Here is a 5,123-nt window from a genome sequence, read left to right on the forward strand (position 1 = left end):
GATATTTCTGTGGTGCTATGCATTTAGCAGCATGCTAGTTTGTATTGTGTTCAGGGACTTCACAAGCTCTTGTAGCTGTACACTTAGACACAGAAGGAATATCTACATGCTTAGATAAGTATTCTGGATATGTACAGAACTCCTTAGAAGTAGTCTGTTTTTATTTAAAATGTTCATTTCAAGAAGCAATCTTTTCAGACCCAAGTCTTAAGTCTTCCTTGGTTTATCACATGTCAGTTTATGGCCTCCTTACACCAAACAACTTTGCCAAGATTTGGGAAAGATTCTTGAAAGATTGTAGTCTTTTGAGCAAAGCTTGAATGGATGGCATTAGTTAAGACTCCAATCTTTGAAGAATCTTTCCCAAACCTTGTCAAAGTTGTTTGGTTTAAGGAGGCCATAAGGTGGTTCACTTTTTTAGTTACATTTCATAGACTAGTGTTAGACTAACTTAATAAATGTATCTGGTAGCATTTACGATTATACAGTTTGTGTGGCTTATAAGTATATAATAGTGTAAGCTACTTTGAATGGAAAACCATAATTAGAACCAGAGACAGTCCTGGGTGAGATGGTGTTGATGCGCCATCTGGTGGAGAATGTGAGTGATGCAAATGAAATGTAAGATTTGAAGAGTTTGTTTTTGAGATTCTATATATCCATTTAAAAAAACATTAATGTTATTTAACTGCGTATTTTAGGGAATATCTATAAAATTGCAGGTTTGCTCTGATCAAGTAAAGATAAATCAAATTACAAACCCAATTAAGCCTATTTTCACTGACTTATCTGGAAAACAATGTAAAGTGATTTAAATTGGTTAAACTGGAGGATATAGTGTTTAGGAAACAAAACTTTGTTGTGCGAGTTTATACAGAGTAGAAATAATTCAGGAGAAAAACCTAACTTGTGGAGTGACGTGTGGGGTTGAAACATGTTGGATTAGGAATCGCGTGTGAAGTCTACACGAGGTAAACTGTGTGTGAAGAGCCAAGTTAAGGTGAAATGAGTGAGTGCCATCTAGCGGTTGATGTGTGAAAGGCCGAAAAGAGCCGTGCCATCCAGCGGATGATATGAAGGGACGTTCACTGGCTGAATCGAGGTAAGGAACGTGGTTGACGGCGATGAACATCGTTGGATTGTATACATAAAGTGGACGGCGATGGATATACAAGGTAAAGGGATTCTATATAACTATCGGGTGACGGGCATTTCCGTGTATGGACGTACCACGTGGGTCCTACCCATAATGCAAAGCGCCGCGTGTCTATCTAGTAAAACATTTTGTGACCGAATATTCCAAATAAACTAGACTACATCAACCCTGGCTGGGGGTACGTTCCTAGAGGTAGGGTTTATGATGGTTTGGGGTCACGGATCCGTCGTATTGAGCGTATTTGAACACCGTCACGGACGTGACCATCGCGGTTCCGGGTATAAATACACCACGAACATGTTCTATGTTTGTGCTCGCTTCGGCAGCACATATACTAAAATTGGAACGATACAGAGAAGATTAGCATGGCCCCTGCGCAAGGATGACACGCAAATTCGTGAAGCGTTCCATATTTTTCGTTATTTCGTTATTATTAAATAATAAAAATATTAATATTTTTCTTGAAAAGTCATTCTTCTCTGTTGTTCTCTGACAAGCCACCAGGGGGCGCATTGAGCACTAGTACAACTCTTCGTCAATAATCATAAAAAAACAATATTTTTCTTGAAAAAAAAAAAAATATTAATATTTTTTCTTGAAAAGTCATTCTTCTCTGTTGTTCTCTGACAAGCCAAAAGGGGCGCATTGAGCACTATTTTTCGTCAATAATCATAAAAAAAATAATATTTTTCTAAAAAAAAAAATATTAATATTTTTCTTGAAAAGTCATTCTTCTCTGTTGTTCTCTGACAAGCCACCAGGGGGCGCATTGAGCACTAGTACAACTCTTCGTCAATCATAAAAAAAAAATAATTTTTCTGAAAAAAATTAAAAATATTAATATTTTTCTTGAAAAGTCATTCTTCTCTGTTGTTCTCTGACAAGCCACCAGGGGGCGCATTGAGCACTAGTACAACTCTTCGTCAATCATAAAAAATAATATTTTTCTGAAAAAATTAAAAATATTAATATTTTTCTTGAAAAGTCATTCTTCTCTGTTGTTCTCTGACAAGCCACCAGGGGGCGCATTGAGCACTATTACAACTCTTCGTCAATAATCATAAAAAAAAATAATATTTTTCTGAAAAAATAAAAAATATTAATATTTTTCTTGAAAAGTCATTCTTCTCTGTTGTTCTCTGACAAGCCACCAGGGGGCGCATTGAGCACTAGTACAACTCTTCGTCAATCATAAAAAAAAATAATATTTTTCTGAAAAAATTAAAAATATTAATATTTTTCTTGAAAAGTCATTCTTCTCTGTTGTTCTCTGACAAGCCACCAGGGGGCGCATTGAGCACCAGTACAACTCTTCGTTAATAATCATACAAATATCAAGATTTTTTTTTTAAATAAAAAAATATTAATATTTTTCTGAAAAACCATTCTTTTCTGTTATTCTCTGATAAGCCAACAGGGGGCGCATTGAGCATCAGCAGATGGATGCTGCTCTGCACACTGTCCTGACAACTCTTAGTTATTAATCATAAAAATATTAATATTTTTCTGAAAAGTCATTCTTCTCTGTTGTTCTATAACAAGCCACCAGGGGCGCATTGAGAACCAGTAAAACTTTTCGTTAATAATCATACAAATATTAAGATTTTTATCATAAAAATACTAATATTTTTCTGAAAAAACATTCTTCTCTGTTATTCTCTGATAAGCCACCAGGGGACGCATTGAGCACCAGCAGATCTACTGTGACCACTCTCAGGACAATAGCATTATTTCCTATATCTGTTATTACTGTCACCTCCAACACATATGAAAGAATCTTGCATGGGCCACTTACATTGCTGCATTGGCTCAGCAAGTGTTTCTTGTGAATGTTGATGAAAGCTGGTGTGCCCCAGACAGCTGCTGGAGTTGTAGAAGACAACTAGACCTCCCAACCCTTGATGTCACCTACAGCTATGACACTGCCCGAGAAAGACTCCCAAAACATTATTCTGTAATTTTGAAGATTAATTGAATATCTAGGCTTATGCAGACATCATCAGTGTTTTTGTTGGTTTCTGTACTGAGTGTGAAAGCTGCAAACATAATCAATATTACTCACATTAATGTGACTTATAGGGTGTTGTACAATAACCCATAGGAGCTCAGAATGGACGTTAGTATACTGACAAGTCACCAGAGGGCGCTGTTGACCACGGTTTTCACCACTAGTCCGAGTGAATGATGTTTTGTGATCAGAGGTGGCTGTGTAGCAGGCTTGTGTAAAATTCAGAATTGAATTGAGAATGACTAATACATTTCAATTCAATTCTCGAATTTGAATTGAGGTCAAAAACAGGATGTAGAATTTGAAGTAGAATTGAAATCCGAAGAAATGAATATACATCATTTAAGGATATACAATGAAGCTTCAGGAGAAGATGCATCAAACACACAACTTAAAACAGTAACTAATTACATTTCCAAAGTAACCTTCCCAAAACTGAATGTAGTCTATGTGGGATTCAACATATTTTTTCTGTTGTGAGACTGGAATTGCTTTGAATTACCATGAATTCAATTACACTTCCTGTCATTCCAATTCAAACTAAACTTTCTGTGGGATTTCAATCAATTCAATCAATCAATTTCAAATTCCAATTCATGAATTGAATGGAAGCTAATTTGTGAAGCATCAAACATATAACATATATGTATGTGTTGCAGTCTCACGTTGCAGACATCAATGATTAATTGGCTTGATATACAGAAAAATGACAACAGAGTAATTGTCTAATGATTATCAGACAGAAAAGCACAACAAACACATCATGGTTGGTGTAATGGGATAAGCTGTTGACTGATTTGACTGGAGAAAAACGTGGGCTACACCATGCAGTTGGTTGCCAGCCACCAGCGGGACCGGGAGAAGAGTGGCTCCCACAGCCCACTGAGGGCCAACGAGGACGCACACGCCCAGTACTTGTGTGCCCACCCTGCTTTTGTGGAGCAGCTGAAGTTCTGCCAGGTGCACGAGGAGTATGTGACTATGTGTGTCTGTAGTCTCTTTCCGACCAAGTAGTTTCAGGAACTTAGTTATAGGAACAGTCCACTTCTAAACAGTTCTACTAACTACTCTCTCCCAAAAGAGTTTTTTCACATTTGCATTCGCAAAAGGCAACAACCTGGTAATTATGTGAACAAAAATCTACATGTTTGAATGGCCAAAAAAAAGATAAATCATAGGTGGTATTCCACACATTACCATGGTGTTAGGGTAGCCTACTCTGCACATGTCATTGACGGTGACATGCTAACTTCAGTCATTTGCATTTATCATGCTGAAAATCTGACACCAGGCACTATACTGATGCCTGACCCAAAGGGACAATTATAATAAAAGAGAGGAGTTATGTGCTGGCCCGGGACAAGGAGCCAGGTGCCTCCTCCTCGGACCCTCCACCTGTCGCTAAAGTGCTTGAGCGCTGAGGTCGACTCTCCCTGTACTGTAAGTATACATTTTGATGTGAATACTTGTGAGTAATGTATGAGTGATGCACTGTGCTAACGCTGTGATGTGTGTTGTCAGGCACGCACAGGGACTCCCCCCACCAGCAGTGGTCCCCTCTTCCTGTCTCTCCTCCTCTCAGCAACCACTTCAGTATGTAGTTTTCTTTAAAAAAAAAAAAAAATTATCTTTTTAATAAAAATAAACATTAGTTGCTTAAATACTCTGTCTGTTTTGTGAAGGACAAAATCACCATAAAAGCTGGGTTGAAATAAAGCCATGTTTTAATAAACAGTAAATTAATAAACACACCATAAACACTGGTTGAAATAATTAAGGCATGCTAAATAAAAGCCATGCTTAAATAAACAATTAATACATGAACACTAAAAAAGCTGGTTGAAATAAAACCATGCTTTAATAAACAATTAATAAATGAACACACTATAAAAGCTGGTTGAAATAAAACCATGCTTTAATAAACAATTAATAAATTAACACACCATAAAAGCTGGTTGA

The 5,123-nt window shown here is 37.0% G+C and overlaps 1 non-coding gene across 1 annotated transcript; it reads left to right on the forward strand.

Moving 5' to 3' along the window:
• Positions 1 to 1,466: 1,466 nt before the first annotated feature.
• Positions 1,467 to 1,573, forward strand: LOC125292746. Its single transcript, XR_007193272.1, has one exon. It is a non-coding gene; the product is annotated as a U6 spliceosomal RNA (small nuclear RNA).
• The last annotated feature ends 3,550 nt before the right edge of the window (positions 1,574 to 5,123 follow it).

This window comes from Alosa alosa, chromosome 3 (genome assembly GCF_017589495.1).
Source record: "Alosa alosa isolate M-15738 ecotype Scorff River chromosome 3, AALO_Geno_1.1, whole genome shotgun sequence".
NCBI lineage: Eukaryota > Metazoa > Chordata > Actinopteri > Clupeiformes > Clupeidae > Alosa > Alosa alosa.